Raw genomic sequence first — 19,006 nt, 5'->3', positions numbered from 1 at the left:
GGCTCTGTTTTCTTTCAGCAGAGATAAAGAGTTTTTTTAATATATTTTCCCCACCGGGGGGCAGTAGTGCTAATAGATACACTCCTGATTAAAATCTTAAGACCAGTTAAAAAATTGCATGAATTTGCATTTTGCACTGTTGGATCTTAGGAAGGTTCTAAGTAGAGCTTCAAAATGCAAAAAGAAGAAATGGGAACAAGAGACCAAAAGTTGTGAGCAGGCAATTTATTGAAAACAACAATTTAACTCAAATAGGCTGTTCATCAGCTGATCAAAAGTTTAAGACCACAGCCTTTAAAAGCCAAAATCTGTGCAAAAATTTGGATTCCATGTAATTTCCTGTCAAGTAATCACACTGTGAAGATCTCTTGATGGCAAAGGCAAAAAATCTCACCGTGTTTGAACGTGGTAGGATTGTTGAACTGCATAAACAAGTCCTCTCACAACGTGCCATCGCTGCTGAGGTTGGACGCAGTAAGACAGTCATTTAGCATTTCTTAAAAGATCCTCAGGGTTATGGAACAAAAAAATCAAGTGGTAGACCCAAAAAAATCTCACCGGTGCTGAGCCGGAGGATCCGAATGGCTGTCCGTCAAGACACGGGACGATCCTCGTCCCAAATTAAGGCCATTACTGGTGCTGACTGCAGCCCAATAACCATCAGACGGCACCTGCGAAGGAAGGGCTTCAAAAACAAGAAACGTCTTCAAAGGCCACGTCTCCTTCAACGCCACAAAATTGCCCATTTAGACTTTGCAAGGGAGCACCAAACATGGGACATTCAAAGGTGGAAGAAAGTTTTATTCTCTGACGAGAAAAAATGTAACCTTGATGGTCCTGATGGCTTCCAACGTTACTGGCAGGACAAGGAGATGCCACCTGAGATGTTTTCTACGCTGCACAGTGGAGGGGGCGCCATCATGATCTGGGGTGCTTTTTCCTTCAATGGAACAATGGAGCTCCAGGTTGTGCAGGGGCGTCAAACAGCAGCTGGCTATGTGGAGATGTTGCAGCGGGCATAGGGTTAGGTAACGACTGGGTTTTTCAGCAGGACAACGCTCCAATTCACAATGCCCGTCTGACCAAGACTTTTTTCCAGGAGAATAACATCACTCTTTTGGACCATCCTGCGTGTTCCCCTGATCTTAATCCAATTGAGAACATTTGGGGATGGATGGCAAGGGAAGTTTACAAAAATGGACTTCAGTTCCAGACAGTGGATGCCCTTCGTGAAGCCATCTTCACCACTTGGTGCAACATTCGCACTAGCCTTTTGGAAACACTTGCATCAAGCATGCCAAAACGAATTTTTGAAGTGATCAACAATAATGGTGGAGCTACTCATTACTGAGTCAGTTTTTGACACTTTAATTTCTGTTTTAGGAGGTTTTTTTTTTTTTTTTTGAGCTGTGGTCTTTTGATCAGCTGATGAACAGCCTACTTCAGTTAAATTGTTGTTTTCAATAAATTGCCTGCTCACAACTTTTGGGCTCTTGTTCCCATTTCTTTTTTTTTTGCATTTTGAAGCTCTAGTTAGAACCTTCCTAAGATTCAACAGTGCAAAATGCAAATTCATGCAATTTTTTAACTGGTCTTAAGATTTTGGTCAGGACTGTATATAACTTAAAACTAAACCACTGAGAATGAAAAGAGTCCACATAGCCTTTAATTTTATTTGATTGATAAAACAAAACTGCTGATCATGGAAGGTTTGACTGAATTGTTCCATTGGATCCTTTTTGAAGAGACATTTTAATTGTCATTGGACTTATTGGTTTTATTTTACAGCTTATCTATTAATCATAATGATTTATTATTAGAAAATGCATCCCTCATTAGCATTAATCATTAGACTGACACCTCCCAAAAGTGAAGCCAAAGCATCTTGATCGCAACCTGGTGGCTGGCCACAGCATATAACTCTGAAACTTCATGATTGACAGCTGAGACTGACTTATGATTGGTCGAGCACATGCATCGACAGGACCTCACTATCATAGCTCAAAAAAACACGACTGATCAGACTCTGGCTCTGAAGGCACAAGATGGCAGCGTTCCTACAAGTGGAGACATGTCGTTAATCATATTGAGTCTATCTGCTAAACCCACAACGATTTGCATGACAAGCTAATTTCATACTAGTATGTGTCACCTAGATTTTTGAGACTGAGTGTGTGAATGTGTGTGTGTGTGTTGTTTACACAAGGTTGTTTTCAAGCGTGAATGACGAGTTGCATTTTATTTAAGCTTTAAAAACTTTTATTTCCATCCCCTTCACTCAAATGAAATATAAAACATTGAAGAGTATGAAAGTGAACAGTGAGAAACGACACTGTTGAAGTAAAAAGTAATTCAAACACATAAACAGCAAATAATCATGAAATAAGATTAGGACATAAAACCCTTACAAAGGGAGTAAAGAGCGTCAATATGACTGAGACGATAGATATCATATAGCATAGCATAGAAATATCAAAGCAACAGGAGAGATTATGAATGTGCTCAGCAGAATGGGATGATTTCAACATTTAAAGTTAAACTCTTGTCTTCTTCTTGGGTCTCTTCCTGTTTGTTTTTGAGACAGTTTATTGTTTTCTCGACGCGGGGGTGATCTTCAGCAGCGTTGTCTTCAGAGAGTTATCTTGTCCCTTCCTGGTCCAGAACATCTCTTGTCTCCCGTGCCGCCGTTTCCTGAGCTCGCTCGGCCTTCTGGGATATCTGCCGTTGAGGTTTGATTCTCCACAGCCGCTGAACCACCAACCTCCTGCAACAGAAGAGCATCCTTGTTAAAGCCACTGTTGTTTTAACTTTTCCTGGGACAGACATTTGCTTTCTTGTGCCGAGGATAAAAGTGTTTTACCTGAGAGCAGCTCGGCACAGTTGGCGTCTGCAGCGAGGTCGTTGTCTCTGTCGGCCGTGGAGAAGGAGACACCAGAGGCTCCGGTGGTGAAGATGTCCTCCTGAATTCCGGGTGGAGCCTCCTGCTTCAGGTGCACAGCGAACTTCTTGTCTTCTCCGTCCAGGTTGAACTGGTACCGCGTGGTCTGCTGCTCACCTGCCCGATCAGACAGCTCCACCTGCAGAATGTACTGGCCTTGTGTGGACAGGGAGCGGATGTTCTCCAGGCCGAGCCAAAACTCACCTGAGGGACAAGAGAGAGGATGATATTAATATTTGTGACCAAAAAATGCAGATTGTTTTCCTTTTCTGAAAATGTTGGGTGAACTCTAATCACCATTCAGGCTGCCGAAGCCTCTCTTGTAGCTTTCCCACAGCTGGTTGAACTTCTGGGATCCGTCTTGGCGTTTCTGGATGACGGTCCATCCTGCGTCTGCAGAGGGCAGAGGGAAGGTTGAGCCAAAGACAACACAACACGTATTGTTCGTCCAAAAAATACAAAAAAACTAGTTAAGTATTTGACGCTGCAGTGGAAAACTGCTCCTGTGACTTTCTCTGAAACTTGTTTATTTAGATTCCATATTGTAATTAATCACATATGCCCAACATTAGAATTCCCTTCACGCTGATCTAACTCCCTCAGCTCTGTGCTCCACTTCTATGATGCTAAGTTTTCTCTTAGCAGTGCAGCAATGTCAGATAATTAAAACCAGACGACCGGAGGCATTTTTCCTGTTGACTCACCTGAAGTCATTTCACAGAGGACGTTGAACGGCTCCGAGCTCTCGGGCTGGATGGTGTAGATGCCGCTGGCTCGCTGCCCTCGTGCAAACAGGTCGTGACAGTCTCTGGGCAGATCTGAGGAGGGAAAATCAAACAATTCAGTAAATCAGATGCACTGAGGTGAGCGTTCACAGTGCAGCTGCAGAATCTCTGTCTTGGTCGATGCTCAATCTAAACTGTGGTGGTTGTTTGTTTGTGACCAAGATAAGGCAAAAAACAACTGGATGGATTACCACGGAACTTGGCTGAGAGATGCATTATGGGTCAGGGAAGAACCCATTCAATTTTGGTGTGGATCCAGATCAGGGGGCAAATAGGATTTTTCTTTTTTCCATTTAACATTGCGAGTTCGGACATTTTATCACATTTTCAGAGAATGATTTATGGATCGAGGGGACTGATATTTATGGGTGTGTAAAATTTGGTGCAGATCTGAATCAAAATCTGAATTTAGTGGAATTTAAACGTGTTTTCTTAAAGGGAGCGTTGGGCCCTAGTGGTGGTGCATCTTGAAAACCCTGTCAGAAGTTTCATGTCATGCTGGTTTTGTTTACTTGAATTGAAACGTGCTAAGAACAAAGCTCTCAGTGACCTAGATAGATACAGTACAGTACAGTGGGTGTGTCTTTCCTGATCTTTGGACTCTGCACTCTGCCCTGCCAGCTAGTGAGGTATTTAAAAACCAGGTGCAAAGATGAACTGTCTCCTTCTTATGTCACTGACACTGGCTGCAAATGATTTGTGTCGCAGGCTGATGCAAACTGAATTTGCTCAGGTTTTACAGAGAGTTACCCATCGTTTGGGTTTTAGTTTTGCAGTTTGTGTTAACATTGATCCGTGTTGGTACAGGGTGTGTAGCTGTTTGTGCACTTTGTCACTAATGGTTCAAGTCCCAGAGGAAATGAGGACACAGTTAACATGCTCCCATCAGTTTGGAACTGTTTTTAAAAACCCTGCAGCGGTTTGTCTGCTCACCTGATGTGTCCTTGCTCTGCTCGGCCTCTCCTCTCAGCGCCGTCTCCTCATCTCTGCGTCGGTGCGACTTCACTCTTTTATGTGTAAACTGTGGAAATCAAAACAGTGATCAGAAAATGACCTCATCTCCAGTTTGTCCTTTCCTATCAGACCGGTCGAGGGGTCAGTGTTGCATATAAACGTTGGTCCGGTGAGACTCACCTTGTCCTGCAGCGCTTGCAGGTGCACACTCTGCTTCTCCAGTTTGCTTTGCTGCTGCTTGATCTTCTCCACCAGCTCGTCGATGCGTCTGTTCTGAGCAGCCAGCAGCCTCTGGAAACAGCCGGGGAAACAAACATCAGCTTCTCAGCATCACTGGGTTTAAACTTGGGCTCAAATGAAGCGTTTATTTGAAAATCTAATTTGGCTTCAAAGTGTTTTTGAAACTCCCAGTGATCCCTCAGGGATGGAAGTAGATTCCCTGATGATGTTACAGAGCATTTATCAGTTAGCTTGATTGCAGGAGCCTCTAGTGTTTCCTTCTGATCTGAATAATAACACAAACCAGTATTTTCCACTCACCTGCATGAATGGGACTCCTGAGTCATCGCTGAAGTTGCTGTCTACTTTCGGCCCCACGAGCCCCTGGTCCACCTTCTCCTCCAGTCTGTCCATCCTGGAGTTGATGTCATCACTCTGCTGCTTCACCCCCTCCATCTCCGCCCTCACCTCTTCAGCCACCGTCCCCCTCTCCACCACCTCTGCACCCCTGGTCTTCTTGAGATCTTCATCTTGCTCCTGCTGCCTCTTCTGCAGCTCGGCCACCGTGCCATTGAAGGCCTTGAGTTTGGCGTTGACGTCCCTCATCTGGGCCTTGGTCTTGTCCACATGCTCCTTCAGGCCCTGGCCCAGCTGCAGGAGGCCGTGAGCCACCACGTTCACGTCGTCCCAGGAGGCATGTTTCTCCCGGCCGGGCTGAGCTCTCCTCTCAGTGGGGAAAGCAGATGCTGCGTGCACCAGGATGGTGAGGAGGAGGAGGAGGAGTAGTGCCAGCTTCATCTTTGTGTCTGCTGAGAGTGTCTTGTCAGGAAAGGCTGATGTCGCTCCTTGTCTGTTGTGTGCTGCTGAAAGGCATTGTGAGGGTTTTATAGCTCAGTGCTGCAGCAGAGGTCTCCAGTGATTGGCTGCCAGAGCATGGAGGAGGGGATGGGGGGGATGTTGGAGGCGTGGAGAGTTTTTGGCAGTGGTAACGCTGTTGAGGACTCATGGTGAGGATCATGATGCAATGAAAGGCCTGAAATACTGGTGGAACACCCGCTGATACAGGGACGTGATTGACGTGACGATTTACATTCAGTTTTATTTTCACAGGTCAAACATCGGATTTTTATCCCAGTGATTCACAGTTTGTTGGTTAAATGTTGAAACTGTTATATAAATGTTTTTACATTCAACCTTTTCTCTAGAGCTGTGTTTCTTGTAGCTGTTTTTAAAATACTGTTGATATTCTCTGTGGGGCTTCAACTAATAACTGGCCCTATCATTTAACCTGAAGATTATCTATTATCTCAGTTGTTGATTTAAACAATGTCAAAGATCACAAGCTGACATCATGAAATTTAATTTACTGTCACTTAAGAGCAAGAAAAGAAGCGAGCTCCTACAATTGAGAGGGTGGAATTATCATACACTTGTCATATATGCGTTAAAAATTGACTGAAGTTTGCAGATTAAATGTTGTGTGACAGAATAATCAAAAGCTCAAAGCTTCTTTAAGTGGCTTTTTTTCGTCCTAACAGCCTTTAATGAAACAGCGTCCAAATTAAACCCGATACTGAAAGATTTTGTGAAATGTTAACTGTGTTAAATCTGTAAAAAGGCAACTTGATAGTTTGATATCTTAGTTCATCTCTGTCAGTGGATCAGGACAGTCGCTGTGGCTCTTCAGCTTGAATGGGGTAAGCTGGAGAATGTTCAAAGATGGAGGAGGGACTGTGAGAAGTAGGGGAAAGTTCAACCCTCTGGGCTTTTAACACACTCATTCCTGACAGCAAAGTCCAACAATCACACACACACACGCACACACGAACACAACCAGACACAAGGCACGTGGTGTACTGATGAGGTACAGATGACAAATACTGCAACACACACACATATCCAGTAAACGTCAGCAGCCTGTGGTTTCTGTAAGAATCTTTCCAACAAGGGCATTTCTCCTGATTTAGCGAAAACAGAGTAAGCACCACATTCTAATCTAGATGGGGGATAATAATCTGCAGCTGATCTGCTGCAAAATATTCTTCCTTTTGAAAAACAATTTCTTCATCTGAATATCTCAATTTGTTTTTGGATTTCTTCTGGCTGTTTGGTCCCTTTAACACTACTTAAGGGCCAAAAGATCAAGTCATTAATCTCGGTAATAGTCAGAAGATACAATAAATAACACCTCCTCCATGTTAGTGGATGGGACATGGACAAAGTAAAAAAGTCACAGTGATTGTAGGATACATGAAACATAAGCAGTGTTCTGAGGAAAACACTAATGTTAGCATGGTACAAGTGGAAATGCTAACATAGGCATGCTAATATTTGGCAGTTTTAATGTTTAGCATGCTAGCATCTCATAATTATTGGTCAATTTGGTCAAGATGAAGAGTTCAGGGTTTCGCCAAAATTATCACAATCCATCCTGATGGGAACATGAATGTTTTGTTAAAATTTTAGGCCGGTTCTTCAGATAGTGGTTTAGGTAATTCACTCAAAACCATAAAAGTCGACCTCACGTGAAGAAAAAGACAGGATTGTCATTAAAGGTTCATCGACTTGGGACCATGAATCAAATCAAATGTCCCTTCAATGAAACATTACAGTTAATCTTATCCTTCATGAAGTGATGACTACTGACCTAACATCCATAGAGCTGGCCAGGTCGTCATAGTTCATGTTTGAGTGTAGTTACTAGGTAACATGCTGTTGTTGTGGTGGAAAACTAGATCATAATTCTACTTTGAGAAACTAAAACTGAAAGAAATCTAAAATTTATTTTTCTCAACCGCTGACTCTGATGGAAAGATTATTTGACTTGGAGGCCGAGAGATTAATCTTAATGGCTCATCTGAAGTCAAATGCTTTTGCTTTCAGACTCAGAGGTTCAGACATTAACTTTTAGGAGGAAGAGGAATGCGATGACTCAAAATGAAACCAGACAGCCAAAGAGGAACCTTATTTGTGGGACATTTTACCTAGTTACAAAGTACAGTGAGATAACACTAAAATAAACATTGACAAACTGTTGAAATGAACCTGATGATATCGGTTCGTGTTCTAAATATAGCCGAGGGACCTTTCCATCTAAGGTGTTTTCTATAGGTTGGGGGAATCAATTTCCCATCATGAGACTGCAGAGGGAGTTCCTGGCAGCCAGTGATCGAGTGCAAATATCTGTTCTGCACATATCCTCCGAGCTGACGTTAGGTGGAGCAATGTGTGATCAGCTCCGTCCAGGATCGCCAGCATCGGATCACGATGTTTGATTTATAAATGAATTTGTGCGTCTAAACCTGGTCAAACATCAGAGAACCGAGAAGGGTTCACACGGGAGGAGATGAACGTGTGTCTAAAAAATGTTGTTAATATTATCTTGTGGTAGAAGTCATCCCAAACTGAAACTGAGACTTTGGTCAATGTGTAAATTACAATCTATCAAGTCAATTGTTTTCTGTAACCTCTTGGTTCTACAGAGAATGCTAGTCCTCCAGATATATTGAACTTGGTCAGGGGAACATTGATAGGTTAATGACGTATAGTTTCTATGTTCACTGACCTTATACCCCTTCCATTAGAAATGTTCTATATAATAACATCTATATTAATTAAATTTTCAGTTTATTTCACATAAAGAGACAGATATTCCCCTGGGGAGCTGGTGGAGACCAAAATCAAAGCTTAAAGGAAAGTGCATTGGATTTACATGGAGCAGGTGTCCAGAAATGTGTAAAACAATCCCAATGACGATAAGGTCAATATTGTATTTTCCAGTTCCCATCAAAAGGACAAAAACTATACCCAAAAAATTTGGGTTTAAAGTAGGGCTGGGCAAGTTAACTCGTTTTAATCGAGTTAACTCAAGTGATGAGTTAACTCGATTGTTTATCCGCCAATTATTTTCTTTTTTCCTGTTCTGCAGAAGTCAGCAACAGACTTTCACAAAATAAAAGCCTGACTTTCACAATAAAACAATAAATAATCAAACCTGAGTTAATGCGAGATAAAATAATTAATCGAGTTAACTCATCACTTGAGTTAACTCGATTGAAACGAGTTAACTTGCCCAGCCCTAGTTTAAAGCAATGCTCCGCCCAAACAACCACTTTGATTATGAAATGCTCAGCATCTGTGGACTTAAAACGTGGTTACAAAAGGCCTGTAGCTTTGTTTGCACTGTTAATTAATCATTTGAAATAACACTACAGTGCATCAATTAAAACACATAGTATATGGATACTTGAGTTAAAACCTTTACATTCACATCCGTTTATTTTACATATATATTTCAATTCATAAAAAAGTTGCGACTTTGGAATTGTTGTATGTTCCCGTGAGTTTGTGTATCTTTGTTTTGAGCGAACCTCCATCAGCACAGAGTTGGGTGACACTGACCGACAGAGATCTTACAAAGAGCAGATAGATGATGTCCCTCAACATCACACTGAGTGAGCTTATCAGCAGGTTTGAAGACAGTCTTCATCTTACATCAACAACTGTGCAGATTATGAAAACACAACACGTCCCATCAAATCTGCACTTGTACAGTACATGAGCTTCCACCACCGGGCGGGGGGGGCTGCGGGGTAGACTGTGATTTTAGGCACCAGTGGGTTAGTGTGTGAAAGGTGAAGCTTCTGTCACGTGTCTGGAATGTTGCATCAGCCTCTCGGGGGCAGAACACCCCCCCAACATGTCAGGACTGAATCCGCAGTAACAAAACATCCAGAAGTTCTGCAGCTGCGTCAGAAGCCGTACGTATGGAATGGACAGAAAACCTCAGATTAGAAATAAAGAAAAACCTTTGTTTGGTTTGATTATTAGATCGACTCCATCAGAGGTATTGATTAAGGATAAGGCATTTTTTTTTGTACATTCAAGTCTTGTGTCTTTTAATCCCTTTTTCTTTTCAGAGGATTTGTTCTTCTTTTGTTGAGGATTAGTCATATTCTTACAGATATAATCCAGCATTATTTAGAGTTGTTATGTGGCATTCACCAGTTTCCCCAGATTAAAACAAAGTTTGAGAATGAAACAGGATCAGTGAGTAAATTAGTTTGATGCACAATATGCTGACTGTGGGGCTTTTGATTGATTGAATAAATCATCAGTTTACCTGTTTTAGTATATTCAGGTCATGAAGATCACAGAATTAGTTCATTTTTCTAGCGAGCTGGCTTAGCTTGGAGAGTTGAATGAGAAGACTGAGACCATACTGTGCTATACGTAGCAAAGACTGTGATTTAAAAATGCTTCTTATGTCCCAGCTAAATGTATCATATTATCCAACGGAGACGACAGGTTAAGTTACATGTAATTCAAGTCGGTGAAAGTGGTGCCGGTATGTTTATAAATCTATTTATAACCAAAGAAAAGAAGCAGAAATACAATGATTTTAGCTTTTTCTTCTGCCCTTTTCTTTACTCTGTTGATTTATCCATATGTTTCCAACTGTGGATGTAAACAATCCTCCGTCCTGGTTTGACTCCGGGTCTTTTATAACCATCTCAGGACATTTGGCAGACCAGAGAAGTGTGTCAAAGGTAGAGCTTCTCCAGCCTCTCGTGTTGGTGTCAACGCGGGCTTCATTGAAAACAGATGTATTTACTATCCAAAGGCTGAAACTCCATTCACTCACTTCCACTACACCGACCTTTTACCCAGATTCCACACTCACCCAGTATCTGTATGCTTGTGGCCCCGCCTTCCCTTAGGATGTGCTGTTGTTTTTTAACAATCTGATTCTTCGTCTTGCCCTTTAACCCAGAAAGCAGCATTTATTGTTCTGCAGCATCAACACACTGAAGAGAGAGAGAGAGAGAGAGAGAGAGAGAGAGAGATGGCAGAGATGTGAAAGAAGATGGCAGCTATTTCCCTGTTTTCATCAAAGGTTAATGAGGTTGTATTTAGCTTTATTTAGACCTTTGTCTTTTCCAGTGGATAAATCTTTGTAAATCTTCAGATTTTTCATGTAGCTTCATCAACAGTTTAAACATTTGACTTATCAAGTTAGATATCTCTATTTTCTATTTATTATGTTCTTGGGGATCTCGTGACATTTTACATTGCGTTTTGACCGAGTTAGATATCTCTGGACTTTTCCTCAAGCAGCATCACATTTTTAATTTATGAAATACTTTGTGACCAAACGACAACTTTGGAATTTTCTTAACTACACCTGCTAGTGACAAAAAACATTCAACCTGAATTTTCACCTATTGTCCATCTTTCAAGCCAAGAATGTGAAACCTCAGTCAGAAGAAGAATTTGTGACCTTAGGGCGAGTGGCGGAGTATCGCAGGCTTGACAGACAACTATCCCCACTCACATAATACGACCTATTTAGAGTATACAATCCACCTGAAGCCAATCTCCAAGTCTTTGGGCTGTGGAGGGAAGCAGGAGAAGTTAGAGAATGCAAAACTCCACCCTGCTAGACCTCGGCTGAACCCGGGAGTCGGATCAGAAACCTGCTGAGAGGCCACAGTGCAAACTACGCCACAGTGCAAGAACTAGACAGCGAATTGTCACAGACTGGATTACTAACTAAATAACCACTTAGATGTGGAGATGGAAATAGTTGTGTGTCGCTGACCAGTGGATTGAATAGTGGACATAGTTGATATCAGAGATGTAAATCTTGCCCTATGAGGTAGCTCAGCTGAAGCCTCTTTCTACTTATCTGAGTTGTTGTCAGTGTAAAGCTGAGTCTGTTTGCTTAATAGTTAACAAGTTATTGTGTTTCTGTTCCACATTCAAACAACAGAAATCTGTTTTTGAGAAGAGATTGTGTTTGTGCCAAGAAGGTCCGAGACTCTTTCCTGTTTGATGTATATTTCTGACATCCACTTCATGAAAGCAGGACACATTATCCTCTAGGCTTTATAAATCCATGATGAGGTGAAAAGATTCAGATTCACCTAAACTTAACATCACCATTTTCTACCTTTTAAGAATTTATACTCCCACTTAGTTTCAACATAACAAGACTGGAACCATCAAAGTCCATCTGACAACCTGTCTATTTCTCTGTGTGCTGCTCCTTGAAACGTGGATATCCCATCAACCTCTGCTCTATTTCTGAACATGGAGCCCCAGTTGACCCCCTCTTTGTTGTAGCGTTAACCTCTGCTTCAGTCCAGACGGCTATTTACTCACATGGGGTTTCACTGGTTCACTGCTCCCTTCATTCCATTACTTAATGCTCTGTATGACCATGACCTCGCTGTGAGGCAGCAGGCAGGTCCCATCACGCTCCAGCGCAGTTCACCTTTTACCCAGAAACCAGGAGGAGAACCCGAGTTGTGTAAAACGGCAAAAGACACACATTCCGCACACATGGACCTAAAGACAGCCCTCTGTAACCTCACACTGTATTTAAAGATGGACGATACACATGTGTAAAAATGTTACAGGTGTGTTTACAGTGATGCTCTGAGACATTACAGTGTGTAACCAGGTGTTCAGTTCACATCTCTGCCAATCGGAGCTCCAGCTATTTGTCTTCATAAACATGTTTAGGAGTTGGTGACTCAGATGCACAATCATGAACACACCCGCGCTAAAATCCAGCTTGGATCACTGCACTGCTCCAGGTGTCATTACATTTAGGTAGAAATTAGTTGAAAGCTATCGTGCTAATGTTTAAGATGTAAAGGATCTGTATATCAACTGGGGGCAAACCAGTGCTTTAAGCTAAATGCTGATGTCAGCATGCTATCACTGTCTACAGTCTAGTTCTGGATAGTAGATCAGATAAAACAGCTGGATGGACATTGTCCCTCTTTATGTCAAAAATTGTGTTAATGTACAATTATAGATGAGTGAAAAAATGTATCAAAAGATTAATAAACTTGATAAGCTTGTTTCCTTTCTCCGAGGTCTTGAAAACAATGAAAACGTGTTCACCACTTCTTCCTGATTGGTCCCTTGTGGACTCTCCTTGAAGAAAACATGTTTTGCTGCCAGCGTCTCTGGACTTTGAAGTGCGCTCAGAGCTGATGGACAAGTGTCCTCCTCCCTCCGTCCTGTCACTGCCACTCGCTGCTCCGCGGGGAAATTACTTTATGGGTTATTGTTCTGATAAGGAGCTGCTCGTGTTTGGCCTCCAACTCTGTTTTTCCTTCCCCTTGCTCACTGTGTGCAAAGGTTTCTACAATGTGAAGGTTAATGTTGCTTCAGCGTAAACTGTTCAGCTGAAGCTTTCGTTCATTAGGAATCACATTGCACACAGCAAGCAACTGATGAAGGATGATAGAAGTGAGAGGTTGAACACACTCTAATAAAAGGTTTTACACTTTGTTAGATAACGAGAAAAGGGAAATTGCAAAAAATGGAGTGAAGGAACGCAGTTTGGAAAAAGTATTTACAGTTGGAATAGGAGGTCGTCACCATTATCTGAAAGAGACAGAATTTGACATAAGAATTTAATATGAGGTAAATAACTCTGATCACACTCAAACACAGTAGGGGGTTAGTTGCCACCCACCATTAAACCGAACAAAGAAGATGAAGAAGATGAGCATACAGCAGCAGAGAACACAGGTATTCAAAAACTTCAAATTAATTGCATTCTTAAATAAATGTACAGAAAGATTTTTAGTAAAATTGGGTTCAGGTATGTAAAGTAAAAGTATGCGATATACAAAATATTACACATCAAGTTACTAGACAATAATAAACGTTGTCAATTACAACTTGAAGTTAAAAAGGACATTTATTAGAGAGTGATACTCAGCAATGGAAAACCAGCGAATACATGACTCTGGCACAACCTGGCAGCCAGAATAAGTTCCTGGCTTTGTCACTGTTTCGGTTTGAATAATAACTCACTCGTGGTAATAATGACTCACACAGCAACAACGTCAGCTTTTCCTTTTCTGTGCAGAGATAAACAAGCTCTTCAGCTCCCATGTTGCTATAAAACATTTACTCTGGAACAAACACTGACTTGCACTTTTGTTTTTCAGTACAGGGTGTACTATGAGTTATTATAGGTCTTATATTACCCATTAGTTCAATAATATTCATAATTTTCATTTATGGTGAAAAACGCTGTCCTGCACAGTAGCTATAAACTACTAGAATAACTTTATGATATTAACCCCATTAAAAAGATGTGGGGAATATTGGATGAATGATGTAAAGTCATAATCAGACTTTGCTCTGTATCATGTAAAGGAGAATCTGAATGGAAGTCATAATGGAAAGTATGGGAACAAAAAGTACGGGAACCTTGATTTAAGACAATTATAAATGAACCTGAATCCAGTATTGAATTGAAATAGAGATTGTTTTGTTTTGGCTCGAGTTAGAATTGGCCGACGGCTGTAAATTGCTCATCTGTGACCAGAGCTTAGGGAGGATGAGGGTGTGTTCATGTCTCTTGGATCGGATTCGAGGTCAGGCTGACCAGGAGAAAAAAAAGAGGTAGTTTAACGTCTCAGTGCCTCAAACAACTTCCTCCATCTGCACGCTCCATTAGATTACTCCCCTCATGCAAACTGCTGCTTGTTGGTCGGGGTCGTGTCAGGACGTCAGAGGGTGGAAAACAACCTGACCTTAGAAGTCAAGGGTTATCACCATCTCCCGATAACAGCAGCCAAACCAGGAGATCGACCAGAGGACACTGGACTCTGCACGTTGCTGTTGTTCTAATTTTAAAAACCTTAAACATTAACCAGTTCCTAGTTTTTGTTATTAAAATCACATCGTCATCTCATTTGCAGTTTGTCTGAAGCTGAGAGAGCTGAAAACACAACACTGATATCTTATCACCTTTTTCAGTCATTATGACAAACGACCTCAGGGACAGTTTCCTATTCAAACGTCCAGCTGTCACAGAGCAACACTATCATTCATCTGGAGTCGAATTTCGTTCTCTTTCAGTGCCTTGCTCGAAGGCACAACAGTGGTGGTAGTGACGGGGCAGCTCCTGATACCGGAAAAAAGAAAAAGAAATTCTCTGCCAGTGCAAAAATCCAATTATTCTGCACATTTTCATTCATTCAAGTAATCAGAAATATACGATTACCACCAACCAGTCAAGCTACAGGAACTATGGTGACAATCGCACCTTCTGTTCCTGAGATGTGTTGAATTATGAGCAGAACAGTGTTTACTCACAACATTATGAAGTCAGTGGACATGGACCATGCCAAAAAGTCAAAGTATCTATCAAATGCATTTTTCTAAAAGAGGATTTCTCTCTTTTTAGGGTCATTGTTATCCCACTGATGTTTCTGATGTTACATACGTTTTCCAGAAAGTTTATTTTCTTTGATGCAATAAAAAAAGGGGTGAAATGTCATGATTGACATCTGAGACCGACTCATGATCCATCCTTATATTCGTTTTTTAATTTTCCATTTTTTCCCCAATATATATCACAGTGCGTACATCTTAGTAGTTTCGCCCAAAAAAATGTGTTTTCTGCTGTGAACTTGACTTTTGACCTCAGATAAACAAGATGAGATCCTACTTGAGTCAAAGTGAATGTTTACACCAATGAGACACTAAGATATCCTGATCACAAGAATGGGACGGACAGAGACACAGCTATGGACGGTTCACTGGCTTAAAGACAAAGAGACTGAAATTCACTATTGATCTGGAGACAACAGATGACAACATTCAACCGTTGACAGATGGAGTTTGCTCCTCGTTGCCATGGAAATGCCAGCGTTGACAGATTTCATTGGATTCAATATTGATCAGATTCAGCTTCTCCAGGGTTGGGGCGGGTCTCAGCTCTTTTCCTGGCTCTGTGTCAGTGAGCGGTGTTTTGACAGTGTCAGGTTGATCATTAAATGCTTTATGTGTGGATGTTCTATTGTTCCTGCTGGGTCACAGACAGCCGCCAATCCCTGCATTGTTCCCTGTGGTCTCAGGAAGGCCGGGACTTCCTGTCCAACAAAGCTGTGGAGTGAAAGCCTGAACACATTAAACACACCGGAGCGTCGCTGTGATTTACTCACAACACTCCTGTTAAAGAAAAAAGATGTGGCGGACAGTTTGGTTCGTTAAACTTATTTTTAAGACTGAAGTTAGCTGTAGGGTTTCTATCTTTTATATTTTATGTGCTGTAATCTGTCAAATCCATGAGCATTACTTTATTTTTGTAACAGTAGAAAAATCAAACCAGATTCGATACCTTTAAAACAATAAAATCCTTAATTTGACAATTCGGTTAGTTGTAAATTGGTTTGTATGTGCGTTTATGAGTTTAGGATTAAGATGACACAAAACCAAATGACCGGGTTACCACAACACCGGGGGGAAGGATGTGGTTTGGGTCAGAAGAAGAACCCATTAAATGTTGGTGCAGATTCAGATCAGGGGGCGGATCTGGGATTTGCAAGACGTTCAACCTTTTCTCTTGTTTTCCCAGAGAATAGTTCACGAGTCTTGACACATTTAGGGAACTGATATCTATGAATGTATAAACTTTGGTGCAGCATTATATTTAATGAGACTGTTGGGCAAGTTGGCAGAGGAAGTGTTACCTCTGCTTTTATTCTTCTTTTTGCTTTTCCTAAGACTATTGCATTTACCATGAGTTGGATTTTATTGTCAAATCACTGTCTTCAAAAATCAAGAATGAATTTGATGTTTGTATGCACCGAATGAAACTGTATAATCTAAATGTTTTCTCAGAGTTGAACAGAGTTGAACTCCTGCTCTTGCAGACTCGTCCCACTGTCAAAACAAAATGAGAAAGATGAAGACTGTTTAGGTTATGATCTCATGACATCAGCTGAATATGGGCCTGGTTAAATAGCTTTAACAGTCAAAATGAAACCAGTTCAGCTGCAGGCAGTGGAAAGTTAAACTAAACCTGGCAGCCAGTAGAAGGCACATCCCCGCCAAGGACCAGCAGTCCTCTCATGAAACCACATTTCATTTTACTAGATCCAGTTTTTTATTTGCACACACTAGTAAATATCAGACGCCAGATTTATTTTCTTGAAGACCCACAAATTAGTCCCTGAGAAATCAATGAAAATTATGGAAAGACCCTATTTCACAATGTCAAAGAAAATGAAAAAGAATCCTGGATCTGCCCCCAGATCTGAGCCGCGATGAAATTGAAAGTGTTCTTTTCTGATCCGTCTCACATCCTCCCACAAAGTTGTGTGGTAATCCGTCCAGTGCTTTTTGTATAATCCTGATATCCAAAATACACAAACGTAGACAAAACTAAATCTCCTTGGCAATGGAAATAAAAATATCTGTGTTTCCCAGAGCAACAAACACACACACACACACACACACACACACACACACACACACACACACACACACACACACACACACACACAGAATTAAACATTATGTGAGGTCCTGCATTTAGACAGTGAGTCCACATGATGAGGAACAATTATAATTAACTATTAATAAATCTTCTTATGTCACGTCTGTAGTTTCACCTTCACTCATCTCACCGTCATTACACCGACAAAAGGAAATTTTGTGTCTCCAACATTCTGTGACAGGTGTAGATGAGCTGAGACTCTGTTTATAATGAGAAGTATTTTTTAATTGAACCATCTCAACTTCACAATGACGGTTTGGTTTAGTTCAGTTAATCTAACCTAATGTCCTCTTCTGTGTGAGGATTCTGACTGTTTATCTTATGCTGGTTCCCAGTTGTTTACAGTTTCTCAGTAGAAACCTCCAGTGTAATAAACCAGCTTGTGTGTTTGGTGTCAAGTGCCACGATCCTCTGAGATTATATAATACAACAGCGCCCCCAGGTGCTGGATAGTGGATACTGCAGTAAATGTAAACTTCTTATCAGTATTTGCTGCAGATGTTTATTTCTTTATTAACACGTTTTCTGTTTTCAACTCGATAAGCAACTTGGTAAAGGGGGAAACTTACATTAACCTCATTTGTTATCATGTTTTTGATCAAATTACTTTATTATTACTTTCATCATCAATACGTCAAAATGTTGTTGTTTTTTGGATTATGAATTCATTGTTGAGGTTATGAATTGTCAGAAAATAGTGAAGAATGTCTTTATTTCTTTAAGCTCAAGTTAACAAGTTCACTTTTTTTGTTTTACCATCTGTCAAAAACCTGAAAACAATCTAGCAAACTATTAGATTTATGAGGCTGGCGTAAGTGAATCTTTGGTGTAAAGTATAAATACTATACTATATCTATACTGTAATATACTACATCTGTTTTATACAATATAGATATGATACAATGTGTATATCTGTACAATATGATAGTATATCTATTCAATACTATATTCATGCTTTAACTTATTTATCCTAAACTCCATAATGTAAATGTGGGTCCAAACCAGCACAATGGATTATATAAAGGTTATATATAAATCTACTGAGGCTTCTCGTCACTTTGGCGCCATTTGACTGAACTGGTGAAAGCCCCGCCCCTCTGTCGTCACCGCCCACAGGATACAGATGTTGTTTTTCATTGGAGGATCCAGCTGTCTGTCATTGAGTCAAACACAACAAAGTTAGACAGAAAGTGACCGGAACAGGCATGATTCGGCTTTCACAATAAAAGCTTTTATTTTGTCACAAAGATTGGAAATCTGATTTTTAATAACATCAGTGTCATTGGGAGTATTATGAATGAATTGTTGAACAGGCCTGTGGGGAACAAGATATAATTAGTCCCCGGGAATGTAGGAAGAGACAGTTTATATGCTTCTTGTTAGAAAGTCACTTGAAAGAATTAACTGACATAGATTGGTAACCACCACAAACAGTCACAAACTGACTACAAGGATATGAAACATGAGGTCAAATAGATTTTAAATGACCACAAAATATAAATTGAGTGAAGATAGATGGAAAATGATTATATCAAGAGACATGGAATCTGCAAAAGAGAAACAAAAACATCCCAAAACAAATGCTAACTACCTCAAAGACACAACAGGAGACAAAACAAAACGTTAAAACAAAATCCTACAAAGTGATGTCTGCTCTTTTGTAGTATTAGTAGAGGCCTTTTTCTGAAAATTCATCAAGTTATTTTCTAATTGCACGTGTTTAGCCACCGCAAACTACAGCACAAGTTCTAGAAGAAATACAACAAAAAGGTCCCCATTCATTATCACACA

At 40.8% G+C, this 19,006-nt stretch overlaps 1 pseudogene; it reads right to left on the bottom strand.

Annotated features, from left to right (window-relative positions):
• Positions 1-2,275: 2,275 nt before the first annotated feature.
• Positions 2,276-5,770, bottom strand: LOC133010390 (angiopoietin-related protein 4-like; annotated as a pseudogene).
• Between the last annotated feature and the right edge of the window lie 13,236 nt (positions 5,771-19,006).

This window comes from Limanda limanda, chromosome 9 (assembly GCF_963576545.1).
Source record: "Limanda limanda chromosome 9, fLimLim1.1, whole genome shotgun sequence".
Taxonomy (NCBI): Eukaryota; Metazoa; Chordata; class Actinopteri; order Pleuronectiformes; family Pleuronectidae; genus Limanda; species Limanda limanda.
This window is presented reverse-complemented; position numbering and strand designations above follow the sequence as displayed.